Genomic DNA, 25001 nt, shown 5'->3' with positions numbered 1-25001 from the left:
GGAGGTTTTAGTCGGAAGGCATCCGACAGTACCCGGGGGGTCGTCCCTGCTGTGCAGCCGTCCAACTGGATGCGGGTCCCTATGCATGGTTTCCTCCCTGATTTAAAAAAAAAAAAAACCAAAATCGAACCAATGAAAACTTACTAATTTGAATGCAAAGTACCTTACTATTCTTCCAGCAAAGCAGATATCTCATGTGAATCGCCCGCAAGGAGGCTGCCGTGCAAATAAGACGATGGTGCACCAGGTAAGTTGTGTGATGATGACTGTTAAGTCTCGGTGACCCTTTAGGGCATTCTTGCATGCGACCATTTTTGGGTGCAACTCTCGAGAGTGAATGGAACCGTACTTTCACGCGAAGAAATTTCCGTGTCTTTCTCTTTACATGGTTGGGTTGCATGCAATTATGCCGTTCGTTGCATGTACCATCCACTTATCCCTTTATCCCTAGCATCTTTTGTACATTTCGCAGATGAGACGATTGAGACACACTTATGCAAAAGTAGGTGAACTCACAACGCATAGCACCTTATCACCAATAGCCAGCGTAAGCAAAGATAGCCACACCGGGAGCCGAAGGCAGGAACACCATATGCGTTAGAACCCACAACACCAAAAAGAGACAGTTTTGTGACACTCCACACAAAAACACCTCACACTATACCGCACACATTGTAAACCAAAACACATAGAAACACACCGCGGAAAATAGAACGGCCTACAGTATCAAAACCCGAGTTTTGTCCAACACCAAGCAGAAGCTAAACAATTGGCTTTAAGCAGAACAAAAACACAAACCACAACCAAATGTACGGAATTAATAACTTTTTTTTTAGTATAAATAAAACCATATCCGATCAAGGCAGACCAGATTCGTTCGGGCTGTTAGGATAGGATGTTACGCTTGCTGTAAAACTCCTCTACGACTTTCATTTCATAAGCATTTAGAATGTACCCCTAAAACTAACCTCCCGCAAAACGGTCCTGGACGGCCCCGCTACGATCGATAACATTACAGGGACATAACTAACGACAATGACTAAACGATACAAAAAAAAAACAACATCCGTTGAACAACGTAGCGCAAGGAAACATTATCATTATCATAATCGATAAACGACGCAGCATCACAGCATCGCACAGCGTTTCACCTAACACCATTTGCGCAACGAGATGAATATTAGTAAAGCGCGACGAGCATGTCATCTGCAAAGTGTGTGTCCTGCTGAAGACATCCTTCACAGCTGCCGCGAGTGTGCTGCTTCTGATCGCCGCCAACAACGGTGCTTCAAGACGCGACACTCACTATCCAACCCACGAACCACGCAAAGTAAGCGCATCGTCTCGGTGATGATCGTTGCTGGCTCGTATTCTGCCCACTGCTGGTTATCTGTCCGTGAAAAGGCGCCATCGTTTCACCACATTAGCACCATTTAGCAGCTATTACAGATTACCGTTAACGTCATAATAACGCACTTCCGATGAATAGAAACTTGTGAAACAAAATACCAAGGATCCAAGATAAAAATGAAACATTGACCCGTTATTAATGAGACATTCAGAGAGAGCACACAGCTTGTTTTTAATATTTAAAACGAATTGAAACATTGTAGTACAAATTGTATTGTACAATCACAAATCAAACGCAAGAAAAGCACGCCGCATCAATGGGTTCAAGGTACAGGTTTTAAGCATCATGTTTCACACACTCGAACGTTACAGCACTTCCGGTTCTCTGGACGTTTTGTTCACTGTCCTGTCTGCTACCTTATCTGTTGCCGGTCGTTCTCGGTAGCAATAGCTGGTGCGCGAAAAGCCGTTCCAGAGTTAGTCGAATTATCCGTCTTCAATTCCTCCTTGACCGGTGTTGCGATGTATAAAGCTTGCACCTCCACCTTGGCCGTGTTAAGCTTGCTACCGAACGCTGCGTTTTACCCTTTGAGGCCGTCTTGGCACCTTCCTTCGCTTCCTTCTTGTCGCCTTCGCGGTGTTCGGCACGAGTTTCATCCGATAGTACGGCCGTAGTAACCTTTTCCCGCACTTTGCGATTTTTTCCTCCAGCACCGGGGAGGGGGGGAGGGGGGGTACATGCGTAAAGCGATGGACTTGGGCCGCATTGACGTCGTTGGCTTCTTCAGGCCACAGTTGATTGAGCACGATGATTCAGGTCGTTGTGAACGCCAACAAACGGACAGTCCAAGTGCGAAAACCAGTACCAGCACTGCCTACGACGGCCTGCAGGTTCCAGTTTCCGGTACGGGATTGCGGGTTAGTCATCGCTCTGCGTCCAGCGGTGTCGATGTTACCCGATCCGTCGATGCGGATCCAGGATTGCACCGAAATCGGCATCGGATTCTCGTACTGGTTGATGATGTACTGGGTGTAAAGTTGCAGACAAAATAAGTTAACTTCGGGCAGGCCTGATCGACGAAATCACTCGTGGACACTCTACCGGCGCGTGGAACAGAACTCGTTACGCATGACGGTACCGGCGCCGAACATCATCAATATCGTTATTGGCCATCGCGCCAAGCAGGATGCAGGTAGCGTCATCTTTGCCCGTTCCATTATACACCATACCGCCAATTTGCGTGAAAATTATCCATTCCCCATGACGGCGGTGGGTGACGCGATGCAGTAGCCATTTGTGTCTGCGAAACCACAAACCATTAAACAACATTTATCACGACTAGTTTAGGAAAGTTGTATTTCTTACCAAGAGGAGCAGGAGTATGAAGATGTGTGAAACAAACACTTATTTACAATTTGTGGCAGCAACGATTTGTGACAGCCGCTCAGCTGCATGAAAAATAATCGAGCAATCTCAGATGAAATGTTGCACCACAGCGCCCCCTGTGGGTCAAGTTCGGTACTAACCCGGACGAGTGCCCATCTGGACTTTAACCAATTTCGAAATATTTCATTTAAAAATTTGCAACAATTTTGAATGCGAAATATTTCACAGTCATGGGCTGTGAAATATGTTTGCAGTTTGAGTTTGAGAAGTTTTCGATCGCTTTGCGCAGCGGGTGAGCTGTGAAATATCTTTGCAGTTTGAGTTTGAGAAGTTTTCGATCGCTTTGCGCAGCGGGTTTCCAGAGAATGTTCCAATAGCGAATGCGAGCCAGGAGGAAAACCACATCTCTTTCACTGAGGAGTCTTGCGATAAAAATAGTCTGACCGTGATCACATCTGCTTTCAAGCGATTTTAGGACCAGCATACGACATCTTACTACATAAGTAGGCAACTGGGCAGTGCTACCAAGGAATCGCCTGAAGACGATTCTGGTGGAGCAGCGCTGAACTCGTTCAATTTTTGCCGTCTAGACTTGGGCAAAATGGTTCCCGACAACACAGCCATATTCAAGAATCGGGTACATTAGGGCGCAGAATAATCCCTTTAAACATTTTGGGTCAGTTATTAGGTTGGTAAATCTGCGGATAAGCCCAAGCACCTTAAACGCACTAGAAATGATATTCTCGTATTGTGACGAGAAGGAGAGTTTTGATTCAAGGATCACTCTCAGGTCGCGGATCACATTAACACGGGATAGTTGGAAGGAGTTTAGGAAATAGTTACATTGTATAGGTTGGAGGGAACAGGAGAAGGAAATGATAGAACATTAAGTAGTGCACAAATCAAGATAATTATCTGAGCACCAGCAAGACAGAGAGTTGAGGATAGATTGAAGGTTGGAGCCTTGAAAATCCTTGGCTTGGTGTTGTCCATAGGTTGCAAATTATTAACTACTTGGCAACTAGACAACTTGCTTTTTGAAGCAAAACAGTAACTCCTTAGCCGGCCCTGGACTGGTGGAGCCGGTGGTACGGAGTCGCTAAGGCAAAGCTGGGTAAGGAGCCGGTCAGAGCCTGCTCCGAAATTGTGTTGTTTTGCCCATCATTATTGGCAACAGCAACCAAGTATTCCTCATCTATGAGCTTCTGGTAGACAAGCGTTTTGCAGTTGCTCGCCGTGTACAGCTCTACCTCTAGTGTCTTACCTTTCTCCATGTCAGAGCGATGGATATTTCGCACGTAAAACGACGCTCGATAAAGTTGCTGCTCCAGCCGTCGGTAAACCTCTGAAATGGGTAGTTGTGCATTCGGCCGAACGCCCGCCAGTCGCACACATACGTTGTGCAGAGGTCCTTCTTAAGGAAGGCAACGTAGACGACACGCACAGTATCATGTACTACGTCCACCTCTTCCACCATTCCCCGGTAGTACAATCCGTCACCACTATACAGAGCAAGGCATGGTGTTCCTGGCTTGTATATGTCTGCCTGCTGCTTGCCTACTACCTCTCTTGCTCCTACATTGCCTCGAGTTGCACTGCCTGGCTTATCTGATCGATCTGCTCCGCAAATTTCTCCACGCTGGGACAGACGTAGAGTGTCTGTTCGTCGCCAAATCGAGTGAAGTCGGCAATGAACCCTTCCACAGATGACGTGATAGTTAGAAGGTAAGGATGATGTCGTGATATAACTTCACCCTGAACCGTAACCGTCGACTTGTGCTCGGAGGACTCGTTCTGCATGAAGATCTCCAGGTCTCTCTCTATCGCTGCACTGGGAGAATTGATCCTCATTGTTGTGTTCGGATGTCCATTCACTTATTTTAGTTACACACTGAATTACGCACAACTAAATAGTTACAAACAAACAAGCAAACTTCATTACTAACACATTAAATATTCGTTGAACAGTAAAACCCCGGCGCAGCTGCGTAACGGTAACCTCACTTGTTGATGACCCGAGAACCGAATGGGCGGGTAAACGGCCGTCGTGTCCTAGCCGCGATGGCGAGGCCCTTTCGCTCCGTCACACAGTTGCCCTCGACAGACAGCGCGGGTGACGTCCAGGGCTATCGCACCTTGAGAGCAACCCAGAGTCACAATGTTGCGCTACGCTGTCCGTCTCCACAACACTCATCATGCATAATAGACTAGTGGAGTGCGCCAGTCCGCTGGTTATCAGCTTCAGGTTGATGTTCGTGTATTCTGTTTCTTGTGGTTAATGCGCATGGTAGTGAGAGTCCGGGACTGCAGATGCGAAGCTCATGCGATGATTACCCCGCCCCGCTAAAGTGAGAGCTATTTAATGTAGTATTTGGGTTTCATGAATGTTTCGTTGAGATTCATTCATATGAATCTTCAGTGATGAGTGATTCGAATTTCGAGTCGAATCTTCAAAGATTCAGGAATATCCAAAGATTCATGAATCTCTCAAGATATATAAATGTATATGAATCGTGATTGGCTCCTCCGAATCTGGCATTCACATAACGAATTTTCATGAGATGGTCGCAAATCTACCGGTACGAAAAATAATATTGAAGTACACAACATAAGACAAAAAAAACTGAAAGCTTTACTTACAATCATTGCGTTTAGGCTTTAATAGCCCTTCCGGTTAAAATGCTGAACGTAATCGTCCACTGGTGCAATAATTTTTATGTGTGTTCCATCAACACACATCACAACGCCAGCGATACTAATTTTGGAGAAAAAGTATCGTCGTGCATCTTGTTGCTCATTTGATTCCATCGCTAAAGAGATCCATTTGTTCTCAAGAGTATCTTCGATTATGTTCAAGCACATTTCAAAGGCTACCGAGAAAGAAGGCTGGGCAATAGCTACTTTGTAATAATTTCTTGTTCCAGTTTGATAGCTGCCTTCAGCTAGAAATCGCAAAGAAGCGGCCAACATTTCGTTTGGCTTAAGCTCCTTTCCCTTAACCGGTTGGAACGTGGGTTCGATCTCCACCAGAATGTCTAGGAAAATTTCCTTCAACACACGAATTTTTAAAGCTGAAATTAACAACCACGAAATGAAACATGTATAACACGGTTTGCACAAATGATCCGCATGCTTAACTCACGCTTGGTTAGAAAGCTGTAACGGGTCGACACAAACTCAACGGGTCAATGCAGGGAACATATTCGGCTTATTAACATCATGCAGGATCTAGAGGATCCGCAGGATGCTGTGGAGTGGCTACTGCGGTGGAAGCTGCTGAAACCGAGCCAGGAATGACGGCGATGCGGTGACCCGATGAACCTCCGGACGAATCTTCGGGTAGGGGTATGTATTGACGGATGTAGATGGGTATGTGGGAAGCGGCTCTGTCGAAACGCCTCATTAAGTGTGCGAAATGGATCGTTTTTCGCTGGGTCGAAACTTTCCCTACAGAAGATAATAATGCTCATATATTTTTGGAGCATGGAGATAGGTGTCGACAGAGCCGCAATCGAAGCGGATGTAAACCGTAAAACTGTGATGTCGTTTTACCGTAAAATCCGCTCCGAGTTGATGTATCTCGATCAGTACACCGGATCGATGATTGGTGGTCCCGGTAAAACTGTCGAGATAGACGAAACAAAGCTGGTCAAGAGGAAATACAATCGCGGCAGAATTAATCCCTCCAACGAAGAATGGTTGGTTGGAGGTATTTGCCGCGAGACGAAAGATATATTCCTCTGTCGCGTAGCCAAGAGGACCGCACCAATATTGGGCAACCTTATACGGTCCAACGTTGCTGCGGGGACCAGGATTTTAACCGACTGTTGGCGCGGTTACAATCAACTGGACCAAGTGGGATATTTGCATGCCACCGTGAACCACACTACGCATTTCATAAATCCAGATGATGACACTGTCCACACGCAAACGGTGGAAAATTTATGGAGGTGGCTTAAGCACTTCCTTAAGAAAAAGGGTACCAATAGGTCTTCCCGCTTAAATTTTTACCTGGCGGAGTATGCTTTTCGCCGGAAGCATAAGGACAACGTATTTGCTGCACTCTGTGCAGCACTTACTTTTGCTTGAAGCGCTGTTGCTTCCCTTTTTACCAGCTTTGCTTTCGTCCTTTTCCCCTTAATGAAACTCTTGCTGCCGTTGCCCAGTTGCATTTGAATCAGTAGACTACTTTGATTTCCTTTGGGCTACCGTGAGCAGTCCTGCACATACCATCTGCAGCAGGCCAAAGCCTTAATGCGCTGACGGCAACGCGAGCAAAGTAGTCACTGATTTTCATGTAACTTGGCAAAGGTTGGGAGGATCTAATAGGGTGCATCCGTCAATAAATACAGTGTCAGGAGAAGCGGACTTGTGCTCGGTAGTGTAAGGGTCTCATTAGCCCTTACACTATTTGGTACAAAGTCGTAAGGCTCATACGCCAGACGTCTCTAACCACGACGTCACAGCGCGACGCCGAGACGATATCTGCTGATTCGTCTATACCATTTTTCTGCACAAAAAAATGGTGAAGGCTTGGGGAGGTTTTAGTCGGAAGGCATCCGACAGTACCCGGGGGGTCGTCCCTGCTGTGCAGCCGTCCAACTGGATGCGGGTCCCTATGCATGGTTTCCTCCCTGATTTAAAAAAAAAAAAACCAAAATCGAACCAATGAAAACTTACTAATTTGAATGCAAAGTACCTTACTATTCTTCCAGCAAAGCAGATATCTCATGTGAATCGCCCGCAAGGAGGCTGCCGTGCAAATAAGACGATGGTGCACCAGGTAAGTTGTGTGATGATGACTGTTAAGTCTCGGTGACCCTTTAGGGCATTCTTGCATGCGACCATTTTTGGGTGCAACTCTCGAGAGTGAATGGAACCGTACTTTCACGCGAAGAAATTTCCGTGTCTTTCTCTTTACATGGTTGGGTTGCATGCAATTATGCCGTTCGTTGCATGTACCATCCACTTATCCCTTTATCCCTAGCATCTTTTGTACATTTCGCAGATGAGACGATTGAGACACACTTATGCAAAAGTAGGTGAACTCACAACGCATAGCACCTTATCACCAATAGCCAGCGTAAGCAAAGATAGCCACACCGGGAGCCGAAGGCAGGAACACCATATGCGTTAGAACCCACAACACCAAAAAGAGACAGTTTTGTGACACTCCACACAAAAACACCTCACACTATACCGCACACATTGTAAACCAAAACACATAGAAACACACCGCGGAAAATAGAACGGCCTACAGTATCAAAACCCGAGTTTTGTCCAACACCAAGCAGAAGCTAAACAATTGGCTTTAAGCAGAACAAAAACACAAACCACAACCAAATGTACGGAATTAATAACTTTTTTTTTAGTATAAATAAAACCATATCCGATCAAGGCAGACCAGATTCGTTCGGGCTGTTAGGATAGGATGTTACGCTTGCTGTAAAACTCCTCTACGACTTTCATTTCATAAGCATTTAGAATGTACCCCTAAAACTAACCTCCCGCAAAACGGTCCTGGACGGCCCCGCTACGATCGATAACATTACAGGGACATAACTAACGACAATGACTAAACGATACAAAAAAAAAACAACATCCGTTGAACAACGTAGCGCAAGGAAACATTATCATTATCATAATCGATAAACGACGCAGCATCACAGCATCGCACAGCGTTTCACCTAACACCATTTGCGCAACGAGATGAATATTAGTAAAGCGCGACGAGCATGTCATCTGCAAAGTGTGTGTCCTGCTGAAGACATCCTTCACAGCTGCCGCGAGTGTGCTGCTTCTGATCGCCGCCAACAACGGTGCTTCAAGACGCGACACTCACTATCCAACCCACGAACCACGCAAAGTAAGCGCATCGTCTCGGTGATGATCGTTGCTGGCTCGTATTCTGCCCACTGCTGGTTATCTGTCCGTGAAAAGGCGCCATCGTTTCACCACATTAGCACCATTTAGCAGCTATTACAGATTACCGTTAACGTTAAGGTGTTGTTGACGTTGTAGTGATTTGCATAGGGATTCTATTGTATCGACATATCTTATTAATTTGACATGATTTGCAACTTCTAACGTATCTTTCAATGTCTTTGTACATGTTCTTCCAATAAAACATTTCTCTTATTCTTTTCTTCATTCTTCTAACTCCTACGTGTCCTCCTAAAGGAGCATCGTGAAATTCCTTCAGCAACGTTTCAACCTCACTCTCATCAACCTCTATTCTTTCAGCATCTGGTTGAAAATGTTTGTACTTGGATTTATCTACGCGATTAGATTTAATTTTTCGCTCCATCCTTTGCTCCATCTGCTCTGTCATTTTATCATCGATTTCAATTCCTAGTAAGTTGTCCCAATGGTTATCCTCCTGTTCCTCTGAAATGTCAGACTTTTTTCCCAATTCGTTATTTATTTGCTCTCGTATTATTTTTTTCGTTTGTTGTCTAGTGACAATTGCTACTGCATCCTTTTTCGATTCTAGGAGATCCTTCTCATTTTCATGTGGTAATCGTGATAGAAAATCAGCCACTATATTTTCTTTTCCTTTTTTGTACCCGATTTCACATTCTATTCCTTGTAATCGTAGTCTAAGTCTTGTGAGAGTGGAACTGTTTTCATTTAGACTCCATAATGAAACCAATGGTCTGTGATCTGTATAGATTATAAACTTTTGGCCAAAAATATAGTGTTTGAAATAATCCACGGCCCAAACAATCGCCAATAACTCCTTTTCTATCGTATGATACTTCCTTTCTGCCGATCCTAACGATCTACTGGCGTACGCTATGGGTCTTTCCATATTTGTCTCATTAGAAAGCACTGCCCCTATAGCATGCAGGCTAGCATCTGTAGTAATAACAAATCTATCTCTGTAGTTCGGCCGAACGAGAAGCGGTTCTGACATGAGACAGCGCTTTAGTTGCTCAAATGCATTTTCGCAATCTTTGGTCCAACTAAAAACAGTGTCCTTTCTTAACAATTCATTCAATGGTTTTCTGATCTCTGCAATATTTTCTATGAATTTGGCATAAAAGTTTATAGTGCCCAGAAAAGATCGTAACTCTCTAATATTTCCAGGATGTTTCATTTGTTCAATCGCTTTCACATTCTCCCTAGTGGGTTTTACCCCTTCTTTGTTTATGACATGACCTAAAAACTCCAACTCATTTTTCAGGATTTTACACTTTTTTGTTTCTACCTTTAAATTATGACCGACAAGTGCCTCCAATACTTTGGCCAGATTCTCATTGTGTTCTTCAATTGTATCACCCGCAACGATAATGTCGTCTAAATATACTAATGCTTTGAAATTACCGAGCTCATATATCACGGTATTCATTAGTTTTTGGAATGTAGAGGGGCTATTCTTCAAACCCATTGGCATCCGTGTGAACTCAAAATGACCTTTGGGGGTTGAAAAAGCCGTTTTTGTGGCATCTCTAGGATGAATCGGTACCTGATAGAACCCAGATTTTAGGTCTAATGTGGAAAAATATTGACTGTTTCCTAAACTATCAAGTATGTCTGTTATTAAAGGAATCGGATAAATAAAAGGTTTTGTGATTGTGTTAAGCGACCTGAAGTCCACTACTATCCTATATCTCATAGTTCCATTTTCATCTTTCTTTTTCGGGACGCATAAAACGGGCGCATTCCATGGACTCTTGCTTGGTTTTATAATATTATGTTTGAGCATCTCCTCAATTTCATCATTAATCTGTGACTTGGTAGCCTCAGGAAATCTGTATTGCCGTTTGTATATCGGAACATTGGTGGTTGTCTCTATTTCATGCATAGCAGATGTTGTGAAAGTCAATGAGTCACCATTAATAAAAAATGCCCTACTATTTTGCTTTAATATTTCTTCCACTTTGATCTTAGCATCCCCTGCCAGATGGCTTAGTTCTATCATTGTGAGCAATTCTTCTTGCCTTAAACGTTCTTGCTTAGGTGCAATATTTCTAGCTTCCATTATGTCGAAGTCCTTTATATCCTCGAGCTTTTCTGATAATTTTAACTCTTCATCCACTTCGTCGCGATCATCAAAACATTCTTCATCTTCTTCGATTTGATATTCATTGATTTCATCCATTTCTTTCCCTTTTAGAACGATATACTTTAAATCTTCCCCGATTATCTTCACGTGTCTTCTAAGAAATTCTCCACCTAGTATTGATCCAAATATTAAGTCATTAACAACTTGAAATTTAATTGGGAATTTTAATTCTTGAACTACGACGAACGTTTCAAACGAGCCGATAGTTTCCATAGGCATGTTATCCACTCCAATAATTACTATTCGGTCATTAAAATTAATTTTTACCGCACCTAATCTTTTAACCTCCTCCAACTTCATTAAATTTATCACTGATCCCGTATCCACCAAAAATTTTGAATCTATTAAGTTTTCCGTTAAAGGCAATTGTATATATGGAAGATTATTTTCAAATATTATTTCAAGAAACAACCCATTAATTTGCGATACATCGTTGCGATTTTTCGTATATGTACTGTATGTTGCGTGAATATGGGGGTCCCAAGAAGAACCCCCCCGTATTTAGTTTTTTTGAAACTGGTTGTCTTGCTCAGTCCGGTAGTTAAAATTTTGCTGCCATGGTTTTCTCGGTGTACTGTTTCTAAAATGATTTAAATTAGTGTTACTGAATTTATTGTAATTTGAATTAGAAAAATTGGGTTGTTGATATCTATGATAATCAGGAACAGTGTTACCTTGAGAACCGTTATGGTCATTATCATTATTATTGTTAAAATTGGATTGATGTGTTTTAATACTATCGTTATTATTATTGTTATTTGTATTAAAATTTCTAGAGCTATTTCCAATACTACTGTTAAAATTATTACTATTATTTCTATAACTATGACTAGATTGTGTAAAACTACTGTTTGGCTGCCCACCGCTTGCGGAAGTACCGTTACTACCGAGCGTTATGTTACCTCCATTTTGCGTTCCTATCGACCGATTCAGTCTTCCTTCTATTTTTCTAATGGTCTCTGCCTCCTTACACTCTTCTTCTAACTCATCCAACAAGCTTTCGAATGTTATATGCTTCTTGCTTCTTGCGACTGTCTTTAGTTCGGGGTTATTCAACCCGGCAATGAAATGGATCCTAAGATTTTTTATTGCGTATGAATCTTCTTTACATAATCCCGTCAGTTCCTCTATCAAGTCTTTCAATTTTAGAGCCCTATTCCTATAGGATAAGTACGATTCCGATTGATTTTGTGCTAATGTTTCAACTTTTTCGAAAACTTCTTCTAAGCTTATTCTCTCACCGAATTCTTTTATAAGATTTACACGTAGGGCATCCCATGTGCTTGCAAAAACGCGTTTGAAGCTTGCTGCTGCTGGACCTTTTAATTTAGTGAGCACAACTTGAATAAGGGGCTCATCTGAATCCTCATCAGATAGAAGTTTAGCAAACGAATCGCATTGGAACAAAAAACTATCCAATTCCTCCGCTACTCCCTTGAATTCTGGTATATATTTGATAGCGTCCTTCATTGAAAACTCGGTCGCCATTTTCTTTGACCCAGATGGGTTATCCCAGGCTTTCTGAATTTCGACGCTTTGGTTAAAAAAATCCGCCTTTAGAACTTTCAGATGAGTTCTGTACTCTTCGTTTCCTGACACTGCGGTTTCTGTTGAGTTTAGATTGTCGCGAAATCGTGGAATGTCTAACAGACTATTATGGGCTTTTTTTACTTTAATTTCACGCCCTCTTAACATAAGGATCCGTTCGCACATTTGTGATAATAACTTTTTCAAAAAATTACTAATAATTTAATTAATCTACTATAAATAAATAATTTAAAAAATATATATAAATAAATAAATAAATAAATTAAGTAAGTAAGACGCCTAGCAAACACTAATTCTTTTTTTTTTTTACACTGTATTCACTATTACACGCATACACAAGCAATACGGTCAGGCCATTATCTATGAACTAAAGCGAATCACACTCATACACCCACACAACTACACCATAATTTAACGACTTCACGTTTTATACGGACATTTACTTACCGACCTAAATACCGTTCTAGGCACAAACATAAATTTAATAAATAAACTTAAATAACATTGAAACTGAAACTTTTTTACCACAATTACGCACAAAAAACTAATTTTTTTAACACCAGCCAGAAATGGCGTCCCAACGCAACCTTTTTTTTCCGCTGTCACCACATGTAGAGCCTTCTACTCCGTACTCTTTATTCTATCTTCCGACGACACTACTCCCAAACCTTACTCTACGAAGCTCTAATCTATTCTGCCACTTTGATCTCTTATCTCCTTGCATCATCTCGATCTCTTATCTCCTTGTCTTCCCACGCATCTCGATCCTCTCACGCATTTCGCCTCTCACACAATGCTTAGGCTACGTTACATCAATCCTGCCACTTGGATCTCTTATCTCCCTGCATCCTCTCGACCTGGTCTTCTCACGCATCTCGATCCTCTCACGCATTTCGCCTCTCACACAATGCTTAGGCTACGTTGCATCAATCCTGCCACTTGGATCTCTTATCTCCCTGCACCCTCTCGACCTGGTCTTCTCACGCATCTAGATCCTCTCACGCATTTCGCCTCTCACACAATGCTTAGGCTACGTCTGCACGAGTAACGCGACCGAGGTCGCTACACAAAATACCAAGGATCCAAGATAAAAATGAAACATTGACCCGTTATTAATGAGACATTCAGAGAGAGCACACAGCTTGTTTTTAATATTTAAAACGAATTGAAACATTGTAGTACAAATTGTATTGTACAATCACAAATCAAACGCAAGAAAAGCACGCCGCATCAATGGGTTCAAGGTACAGGTTTTAAGCATCATGTTTCACACACTCGAACGTTACAGCACTTCCGGTTCTCTGGACGTTTTGTTCACTGTCCTGTCTGCTACCTTATCTGTTGCCGGTCGTTCTCGGTAGCAATAGCTGGTGCGCGAAAAGCCGTTCCAGAGTTAGTCGAATTATCCGTCTTCAATTCCTCCTTGACCGGTGTTGCGATGTATAAAGCTTGCACCTCCACCTTGGCCGTGTTAAGCTTGCTACCGAACGCTGCGTTTTACCCTTTGAGGCCGTCTTGGCACCTTCCTTCGCTTCCTTCTTGTCGCCTTCGCGGTGTTCGGCACGAGTTTCATCCGATAGTACGGCCGTAGTAACCTTTTCCCGCACTTTGCGATTTTTTCCTCCAGCACCGGGGAGGGGGGGAGGGGGGGTACATGCGTAAAGCGATGGACTTGGGCCGCATTGACGTCGTTGGCTTCTTCAGGCCACAGTTGATTGAGCACGATGATTCAGGTCGTTGTGAACGCCAACAAACGGACAGTCCAAGTGCGAAAACCAGTACCAGCACTGCCTACGACGGCCTGCAGGTTCCAGTTTCCGGTACGGGATTGCGGGTTAGTCATCGCTCTGCGTCCAGCGGTGTCGATGTTACCCGATCCGTCGATGCGGATCCAGGATTGCACCGAAATCGGCATCGGATTCTCGTACTGGTTGATGATGTACTGGGTGTAAAGTTGCAGACAAAATAAGTTAACTTCGGGCAGGCCTGATCGACGAAATCACTCGTGGACACTCTACCGGCGCGTGGAACAGAACTCGTTACGCATGACGGTACCGGCGCCGAACATCATCAATATCGTTATTGGCCATCGCGCCAAGCAGGATGCAGGTAGCGTCATCTTTGCCCGTTCCATTATACACCATACCGCCAATTTGCGTGAAAATTATCCATTCCCCATGACGGCGGTGGGTGACGCGATGCAGTAGCCATTTGTGTCTGCGAAACCACAAACCATTAAACAACATTTATCACGACTAGTTTAGGAAAGTTGTATTTCTTACCAAGAGGAGCAGGAGTATGAAGATGTGTGAAACAAACACTTATTTACAATTTGTGGCAGCAACGATTTGTGACAGCCGCTCAGCTGCATGAAAAATAATCGAGCAATCTCAGATGAAATGTTGCACCACAGCGCCCCCTGTGGGTCAAGTTCGGTACTAACCCGGACGAGTGCCCATCTGGACTTTAACCAATTTCGAAATATTTCATTTAAAAATTTGCAACAATTTTGAATGCGAAATATTTCACAGTCATGGGCTGTGAAATATGTTTGCAGTTTGAGTTTGAGAAGTTTTCGATCGCTTTGCGCAGCGGGTGAGCTGTGAAATATCTTTGCAGTTTGAGTTTGAGAAGTTTTCGATCGCTTTGCGCAGCGGGTTTCCAGAGAATGTTCCAATAGCGAATGCGAGCCAGGAGGAAAACCACATCTCTTTCACTGAGGAGTCTTGCGATAAAAATAGTCTGACCGTGATCACATCTGCTTTCAAGCGATTTTAGGACCAGCATACGACATCTTACTACATAAGTAGGCAACTGGGCAGTGCTACCAAGGAATCGCCTGAAGACGATTCTGGTGGAGCAGCGCTGAACTCGTTCAATTTTTGCCGTCTAGACTTGGGCAAAATGGTTCCCGACAACACAGCCATATTCAAGAATCGGGTACATTAGGGCGCAGAATAATCCCTTTAAACATTTTGGGTCAGTTATTAGGTTGGTAAATCTGCGGATAAGCCCAAGCACCTTAAACGCACTAGAAATGATATTCTCGTATTGTGACGAGAAGGAGAGTTTTGATTCAAGGATCACTCTCAGGTCGCGGATCACATTAACACGGGATAGTTGGAAGGAGTTTAGGAAATAGTTACATTGTATAGGTTGGAGGGAACAGGAGAAGGAAATGATAGAACATTAAGTAGTGCACAAATCAAGATAATTATCTGAGCACCAGCAAGACAGAGAGTTGAGGATAGATTGAAGGTTGGAGCCTTGAAAATCCTTGGCTTGGTGTTGTCCATAGGTTGCAAATTATTAACTACTTGGCAACTAGACAACTTGCTTTTTGAAGCAAAACAGTAACTCCTTAGCCGGCCCTGGACTGGTGGAGCCGGTGGTACGGAGTCGCTAAGGCAAAGCTGGGTAAGGAGCCGGTCAGAGCCTGCTCCGAAATTGTGTTGTTTTGCCCATCATTATTGGCAACAGCAACCAAGTATTCCTCATCTATGAGCTTCTGGTAGACAAGCGTTTTGCAGTTGCTCGCCGTGTACAGCTCTACCTCTAGTGTCTTACCTTTCTCCATGTCAGAGCGATGGATATTTCGCACGTAAAACGACGCTCGATAAAGTTGCTGCTCCAGCCGTCGGTAAACCTCTGAAATGGGTAGTTGTGCATTCGGCCGAACGCCCGCCAGTCGCACACATACGTTGTGCAGAGGTCCTTCTTAAGGAAGGCAACGTAGACGACACGCACAGTATCATGTACTACGTCCACCTCTTCCACCATTCCCCGGTAGTACAATCCGTCACCACTATACAGAGCAAGGCATGGTGTTCCTGGCTTGTATATGTCTGCCTGCTGCTTGCCTACTACCTCTCTTGCTCCTACATTGCCTCGAGTTGCACTGCCTGGCTTATCTGATCGATCTGCTCCGCAAATTTCTCCACGCTGGGACAGACGTAGAGTGTCTGTTCGTCGCCAAATCGAGTGAAGTCGGCAATGAACCCTTCCACAGATGACGTGATAGTTAGAAGGTAAGGATGATGTCGTGATATAACTTCACCCTGAACCGTAACCGTCGACTTGTGCTCGGAGGACTCGTTCTGCATGAAGATCTCCAGGTCTCTCTCTATCGCTGCACTGGGAGAATTGATCCTCATTGTTGTGTTCGGATGTCCATTCACTTATTTTAGTTACACACTGAATTACGCACAACTAAATAGTTACAAACAAACAAGCAAACTTCATTACTAACACATTAAATATTCGTTGAACAGTAAAACCCCGGCGCAGCTGCGTAACGGTAACCGCACTTGTTGATGACCCGAGAACCGAATGGGCGGGTAAACGGCCGTCGTGTCCTAGCCGCGATGGCGAGGCCCTTTCGCTCCGTCACACAGTTGCCCTCGACAGACAGCGCGGGTGACGTCCAGGGCTATCGCACCTTGAGAGCAACCCAGAGTCACAATGTTGCGCTACGCTGTCCGTCTCCACAACACTCATCATGCATAATAGACTAGTGGAGTGCGCCAGTCCGCTGGTTATCAGCTTCAGGTTGATGTTCGTGTATTCTGTTTCTTGTGGTTAATGCGCATGGTAGTGAGAGTCCGGGACTGCAGATGCGAAGCTCATGCGATGATTACCCCGCCCCGCTAAAGTGAGAGCTATTTAATGTAGTATTTGGGTTTCATGAATGTTTCGTTGAGATTCATTCATATGAATCTTCAGTGATGAGTGATTCGAATTTCGAGTCGAATCTTCAAAGATTCAGGAATATCCAAAGATTCATGAATCTCTCAAGATATATAAATGTATATGAATCGTGATTGGCTCCTCCGAATCTGGCATTCACATAACGAATTTTCATGAGATGGTCGCAAATCTACCGGTACGAAAAATAATATTGAAGTACACAACATAAGACAAAAAAAACTGAAAGCTTTACTTACAATCATTGCGTTTAGGCTTTAATAGCCCTTCCGGTTAAAATGCTGAACGTAATCGTCCACTGGTGCAATAATTTTTATGTGTGTTCCATCAACACACATCACAACACCAGCGATACTACTTTTGGAGAAAAAGTATCGTCGTGCATCTTGTTGCTCATTTGATTCCATCGCTAAAGAGATCCATTTGTTCCCAAGAGTTTCTTCGATTATGTTCAAGCACATTTCAAAGGCTACCGAGAAAGAAGGCTGGGCAATAGCTACTTTGTAATAATTTCTTGTTCCAGTTTGATAGCTGCCTTCAGCTAGAAATCGCAAAGAAGCAGCCAACATTTCGTTTGGCTTAAGCTCCTTTCCCTTAACCGGTTGGAACGTGGGTTCGATCTCCACCAGAATGTCTAGGAAAATTTCCTTCAACACACGAATTTTTAAAGCTGAAATTAACAACCACGAAATGAAACATGTATAACACGGTTTGCACAAATGATCCGCATGCTTAACTCACGCTTGGTTAGAAAGCTGTAACGGGTCGACACAAACTCAACGGGTCAATGCAGGGAACATATTCGGCTTATTAACATCATGCAGGATCTAGAGGATCCGCAGGATGCTGTGGAGTGGCTACTGCGGTGGAAGCTGCTGAAACCGAGCCAGGAATGACGGCGATGCGGTGACCCGATGAACCTCCGGACGAATCTTCGGGTAGGGGTATGTATTGACGGATGTAGATGGGTATGTGGGAAGCGGCTCTGTCGAAACGCCTCATTAAGTGTGCGAAATGGATCGTTTTTCGCTGGGTCGAAACTTTCCCTACAGAAGATAATAATGCTCATATATTTTTGGAGCATGGAGATAGGTGTCGACAGAGCCGCAATCGAAGCGGATGTAAACCGTAAAACTGTGATGTCGTTTTACCGTAAAATCCGCTCCGAGTTGATGTATCTCGATCAGTACACCGGATCGATGATTGGTGGTCCCGGTAAAACTGTCGAGATAGACGAAACAAAGCTGGTCAAGAGGAAATACAATCGCGGCAGAATTAATCCCTCCAACGAAGAATGGTTGGTTGGAGGTATTTGCCGCGAGACGAAAGATATATTCCTCTGTCGCGTAGCCAAGAGGACCGCACCAATATTGGGCAACCTTATACGGTCCAACGTTGCTGCGGGGACCAGGATTTTAACCGACTGTTGGCGCGGTTACAATCAACTGGACCAAGTGGGATATTTGCATGCCACCGTGAACCACACTACGCATTTCATAAATCCAGATGATGACACTGTCCACACGCAAACGGTGGAAAATTTATGGAGGTGGCTTAAGCACTTCCTTAAGAAAAAGGGTACCAATAGGTCTTCCCGCTTAAATTTTACCTGGCGGAGTATGCTTTTCGCCGGAAGCATAAGGACAACGTATTTGCTGCACTCTGTGCAGCACTTACTTTTGCTTGAAGCGCTGTTGCTTCCCTTTTTACCAGCTTTGCTTTCGTCCTTTTCCCCTTAATGAAACTCTTGCTGCCGTTGCCCAGTTGCATTTGAATCAGTAGACTACTTTGATTTCCTTTGGGCTACCGTGAGCAGTCCTGCACATACCATCTGCAGCAGGCCAAAGCCTTAATGCGCTGACGGCAACGCGAGCAAAGTAGTCACTGATTTTCATGTAACTTGGCAAAGGTTGGGAGGATCTAATAGGGTGCATCCGTCAATAAATACAGTGTCAGGAGAAGCGGACTTGTGCTCGGTAGTGTAAGGGTCTCATTAGCCCTTACACTATTTGGTACAAAGTCGTAAGGCTCATACGCCAGACGTCTCTAACCACGACGTCACAGCGCGGCGCCGAGACGATATCTGCTGATTCGTCTATACCATTTTTCTGCACAAAAAAATGGTGAAGGCTTGGGGAGGTTTTAGTCGGAAGGCATCCGACAGTACCCGGGGGGTCGTCCCTGCTGTGCAGCCGTCCAACTGGATGCGGGTCCCTATGCATGGTTTCCTCCCTGATTTAAAAAAAAAAAAACCAAAATCGAACCAATGAAAACTTACTAATTTGAATGCAAAGTACCTTACTATTCTTCCAGCAAAGCAGATATCTCATGTGAATCGCCCGCAAGGAGGCTGCCGTGCAAATAAGACGATGGTGCACCAGGTAAGTTGTGTGATGATGACTGTTAAGTCTCGGTGACCCTTTAGGGCATTCTTGCATGCGACCATTTTTGGGTGCAACTCTCGAGAGTGAATGGAACCGTACTTTCACGCGAAGAAATTTCCGTGTCTTTCTCTTTACATGGTTGGGTTGCATGCAATTATGCCGTTCGTTGCATGTACCATCCACTTATCCCTTTATCCCTAGCATCTTTTGTACATTTCGCAGATGAGACGATTGAGACACACTTATGCAAAAGTAGGTGAACTCACAACGCATAGCACCTTATCACCAATAGCCAGCGTAAGCAAAGATAGCCACACCGGGAGCCGAAGGCAGGAACACCATATGCGTTAGAACCCACAACACCAAAAAGAGACAGTTTTGTGACACTCCACACAAAAACACCTCACACTATACCGCACACATTGTAAACCAAAACACATAGAAACACACCGCGGAAAATAGAACGGCCTACAGTATCAAAACCCGAGTTTTGTCCAACACCAAGCAGAAGCTAAACAATTGGCTTTAAGCAGAACAAAAACACAAACCACAACCAAATGTACGGAATTAATAACTTTTTTTTTAGTATAAATAAAACCATATCCGATCAAGGCAGACCAGATTCGTTCGGGCTGTTAGGATAGGATGTTACGCTTGCTGTAAAACTCCTCTACGACTTTCATTTCATAAGCATTTAGAATGTACCCCTAAAACTAACCTCCCGCAAAACGGTCCTGGACGGCCCCGCTACGATCGATAACATTACAGGGACATAACTAACGACAATGACTAAACGATACAAAAAAAAAACAACATCCGTTGAACAACGTAGCGCAAGGAAACATTATCATTATCATAATCGATAAACGACGCAGCATCACAGCATCGCACAGCGTTTCACCTAACACCATTTGCGCAACGAGATGAATATTAGTAAAGCGCGACGAGCATGTCATCTGCAAAGTGTGTGTCCTGCTGAAGACATCCTTCACAGCTGCCGCGAGTGTGCTGCTTCTGATCGCCGCCAACAACGGTGCTTCAAGACGCGACACTCACTATCCAACCCACGAACCACGCAAAGTAAGCGCATCGTCTCGGTGATGATCGTTGCTGGCTCGTATTCTGCCCACTGCTGGTTATCTGTCCGTGAAAAGGCGCCATCGTTTCACCACATTAGCACCATTTAGCAGCTATTACAGATTACCGTTAACGTCATAATAACGCACTTCCGATGAATAGAAACTTGTGAAACAAAATACCAAGGATCCAAGATAAAAATGAAACATTGACCCGTTATTAATGAGACATTCAGAGAGAGCACACAGCTTGTTTTTAATATTTAAAACGAATTGAAACATTGTAGTACAAATTGTATTGTACAATCACAAATCAAACGCAAGAAAAGCACGCCGCATCAATGGGTTCAAGGTACAGGTTTTAAGCATCATGTTTCACACACTCGAACGTTACAGCACTTCCGGTTCTCTGGACGTTTTGTTCACTGTCCTGTCTGCTACCTTATCTGTTGCCGGTCGTTCTCGGTAGCAATAGCTGGTGCGCGAAAAGCCGTTCCAGAGTTAGTCGAATTATCCGTCTTCAATTCCTCCTTGACCGGTGTTGCGATGTATAAAGCTTGCACCTCCACCTTGGCCGTGTTAAGCTTGCTACCGAACGCTGCGTTTTACCCTTTGAGGCCGTCTTGGCACCTTCCTTCGCTTCCTTCTTGTCGCCTTCGCGGTGTTCGGCACGAGTTTCATCCGATAGTACGGCCGTAGTAACCTTTTCCCGCACTTTGCGATTTTTTCCTCCAGCACCGGGGAGGGGGGGAGGGGGGGTACATGCGTAAAGCGATGGACTTGGGCCGCATTGACGTCGTTGGCTTCTTCAGGCCACAGTTGATTGAGCACGATGATTCAGGTCGTTGTGAACGCCAACAAACGGACAGTCCAAGTGCGAAAACCAGTACCAGCACTGCCTACGACGGCCTGCAGGTTCCAGTTTCCGGTACGGGATTGCGGGTTAGTCATCGCTCTGCGTCCAGCGGTGTCGATGTTACCCGATCCGTCGATGCGGATCCAGGATTGCACCGAAATCGGCATCGGATTCTCGTACTGGTTGATGATGTACTGGGTGTAAAGTTGCAGACAAAATAAGTTAACTTCGGGCAGGCCTGATCGACGAAATCACTCGTGGACACTCTACCGGCGCGTGGAACAGAACTCGTTACGCATGACGGTACCGGCGCCGAACATCATCAATATCGTTATTGGCCATCGCGCCAAGCAGGATGCAGGTAGCGTCATCTTTGCCCGTTCCATTATACACCATACCGCCAATTTGCGTGAAAATTATCCATTCCCCATGACGGCGGTGGGTGACGCGATGCAGTAGCCATTTGTGTCTGCGAAACCACAAACCATTAAACAACATTTATCACGACTAGTTTAGGAAAGTTGTATTTCTTACCAAGAGGAGCAGGAGTATGAAGATGTGTGAAACAAACACTTATTTACAATTTGTGGCAGCAACGATTTGTGACAGCCGCTCAGCTGCATGAAAAATAATCGAGCAATCTCAGATGAAATGTTGCACCACAGCGCCCCCTGTGGGTCAAGTTCGGTACTAACCCGGACGAGTGCCCATCTGGACTTTAACCAATTTCGAAATATTTCATTTAAAAATTTGCAACAATTTTGAATGCGAAATATTTCACAGTCATGGGCTGTGAAATATGTTTGCAGTTTGAGTTTGAGAAGTTTTCGATCGCTTTGCGCAGCGGGTGAGCTGTGAAATATCTTTGCAGTTTGAGTTTGAGAAGTTTTCGATCGCTTTGCGCAGCGGGTTTCCAGAGAATGTTCCAATAGCGAATGCGAGCCAGGAGGAAAACCACATCTCTTTCACTGAGGAGTCTTGCGATAAAAATAGTCTGACCGTGATCACATCTGCTTTCAAGCGATTTTAGGACCAGCATACGACATCTTACTACATAAGTAGGCAACTGGGCAGTGCTACCAAGGAATCGCCTGAAGACGATTCTGGTGGAGCAGCGCTGAACTCGTTCAATTTTTGCCGTCTAGACTTGGGCAAAATGGTTCCCGACAACACAGCCATATTCAAGAATCGGGTACATTAGGGCGCAGAATAATCCCTTTAAACATTTTGGGTCAGTTATTAGGTTGGTAAATCTGCGGATAAGCCCAAGCACCTTAAACGCACTAGAAATGATATTCTCGTATTGTGACGAGAAGGAGAGTTTTGATTCAAGGATCACTCTCAGGTCGCGGATCACATTAACACGGGATAGTTGGAAGGAGTTTAGGAAATAGTTACATTGTATAGGTTGGAGGGAACAGGAGAAGGAAATGATAGAACATTAAGTAGTGCACAAATCAAGATAATTATCTGAGCACCAGCAAGACAGAGAGTTGAGGATAGATTGAAGGTTGGAGCCTTGAAAATCCTTGGCTTGGTGTTGTCCATAGGTTGCAAATTATTAACTACTTGGCAACTAGACAACTTGCTTTTTGAAGCAAAACAGTAACTCCTTAGCCGGCCCTGGACTGGTGGAGCCGGTGGTACGGAGTCGCTAAGGCGAAGCTGGGTAAGGAGCCGGTCAGAGCCTGCTCCGAAATTGTGTTGTTTTGCCCATCATTATTGGCAACAGCAACCAAGTATTCCTCATCTATGAGCTTCTGGTAGACAAGCGTTTTGCAGTTGCTCGCCGTGTACAGCTCTACCTCTAGTGTCTTACCTTTCTCCATGTCAGAGCGATGGATATTTCGCACGTAAAACGACGCTCGATAAAGTTGCTGCTCCAGCCGTCGGTAAACCTCTGAAATGGGTAGTTGTGCATTCGGCCGAACGCCCGCCAGTCGCACACATACGTTGTGCAGAGGTCCTTCTTAAGGAAGGCAACGTAGACGACACGCACAGTATCATGTACTACGTCCACCTCTTCCACCATTCCCCGGTAGTACAATCCGTCACCACTATACAGAGCAAGGCATGGTGTTCCTGGCTTGTATATGTCTGCCTGCTGCTTGCCTACTACCTCTCTTGCTCCTACATTGCCTCGAGTTGCACTGCCTGGCTTATCTGATCGATCTGCTCCGCAAATTTCTCCACGCTGGGACAGACGTAGAGTGTCTGTTCGTCGCCAAATCGAGTGAAGTCGGCAATGAACCCTTCCACAGATGACGTGATAGTTAGAAGGTAAGGATGATGTCGTGATATAACTTCACCCTGAACCGTAACCGTCGACTTGTGCTCGGAGGACTCGTTCTGCATGAAGATCTCCAGGTCTCTCTCTATCGCTGCACTGGGAGAATTGATCCTCATTGTTGTGTTCGGATGTCCATTCACTTATTTTAGTTACACACTGAATTACGCACAACTAAATAGTTACAAACAAACAAGCAAACTTCATTACTAACACATTAAATATTCGTTGAACAGTAAAACCCCGGCGCAGCTGCGTAACGGTAACCGCACTTGTTGATGACCCGAGAACCGAATGGGCGGGTAAACGGCCGTCGTGTCCTAGCCGCGATGGCGAGGCCCTTTCGCTCCGTCACACAGTTGCCCTCGACAGACAGCGCGGGTGACGTCCAGGGCTATCGCACCTTGAGAGCAACCCAGAGTCACAATGTTGCGCTACGCTGTCCGTCTCCACAACACTCATCATGCATAATAGACTAGTGGAGTGCGCCAGTCCGCTGGTTATCAGCTTCAGGTTGATGTTCGTGTATTCTGTTTCTTGTGGTTAATGCGCATGGTAGTGAGAGTCCGGGACTGCAGATGCGAAGCTCATGCGATGATTACCCCGCCCCGCTAAAGTGAGAGCTATTTAATGTAGTATTTGGGTTTCATGAATGTTTCGTTGAGATTCATTCATATGAATCTTCAGTGATGAGTGATTCGAATTTCGAGTCGAATCTTCAAAGATTCAGGAATATCCAAAGATTCATGAATCTCTCAAGATATATAAATGTATATGAATCGTGATTGGCTCCTCCGAATCTGGCATTCACATAACGAATTTTCATGAGATGGTCGCAAATCTACCGGTACGAAAAATAATATTGAAGTACACAACATAAGACAAAAAAAACTGAAAGCTTTACTTACAATCATTGCGTTTAGGCTTTAATAGCCCTTCCGGTTAAAATGCTGAACGTAATCGTCCACTGGTGCAATAATTTTTATGTGTGTTCCATCAACACACATCACAACACCAGCGATACTACTTTTGGAGAAAAAGTATCGTCGTGCATCTTGTTGCTCATTTGATTCCATCGCTAAAGAGATCCATTTGTTCCCAAGAGTTTCTTCGATTATGTTCAAGCACATTTCAAAGGCTACCGAGAAAGAAGGCTGGGCAATAGCTACTTTGTAATAATTTCTTGTTCCAGTTTGATAGCTGCCTTCAGCTAGAAATCGCAAAGAAGCGGCCAACATTTCGTTTGGCTTAAGCTCCTTTCCCTTAACCGGTTGGAACGTGGGTTCGATCTCCACCAGAATGTCTAGGAAAATTTCCTTCAACACACGAATTTTTAAAGCT

At 44.4% G+C, this 25001-nt stretch overlaps 3 long non-coding RNA genes across 3 annotated transcripts; all 3 read right to left on the bottom strand.

Annotated features, from left to right (window-relative positions):
- Positions 1-1543: 1543 nt before the first annotated feature.
- LOC133391400 (uncharacterized) lies at positions 1544-2629 on the bottom strand. Its single transcript, XR_009764900.1, has 2 exons — positions 2453-2629; positions 1544-2376 (listed from the first exon to the last, which is right to left on the bottom strand). It is a non-coding gene; the product is annotated as an uncharacterized LOC133391400 (long non-coding RNA).
- Positions 2630-13462: 10833 nt separating this feature from the next.
- LOC133391710 (uncharacterized) lies at positions 13463-14548 on the bottom strand. The gene is made up of 2 exons (XR_009765171.1): positions 14372-14548; positions 13463-14295 (listed from the first exon to the last, which is right to left on the bottom strand). It is a non-coding gene; the product is annotated as an uncharacterized LOC133391710 (long non-coding RNA).
- A 6186-nt stretch (positions 14549-20734) lies between these two features.
- Positions 20735-22094, bottom strand: LOC133391396 (uncharacterized). Its single transcript, XR_009764897.1, has 2 exons — positions 21644-22094; positions 20735-21567 (listed from the first exon to the last, which is right to left on the bottom strand). It is a non-coding gene; the product is annotated as an uncharacterized LOC133391396 (long non-coding RNA).
- Positions 22095-25001: the final 2907 nt, after the last annotated feature.

The sequence above is a fragment of the Anopheles gambiae genome, chromosome 2 (assembly GCF_943734735.2).
Source record: "Anopheles gambiae chromosome 2, idAnoGambNW_F1_1, whole genome shotgun sequence".
Classification (NCBI taxonomy): Eukaryota; Metazoa; Arthropoda; class Insecta; order Diptera; family Culicidae; genus Anopheles; species Anopheles gambiae.
The sequence above is the reverse complement of the archived record's forward strand: the minus strand, read 5'-3'. Positions and strand labels throughout refer to the sequence as shown.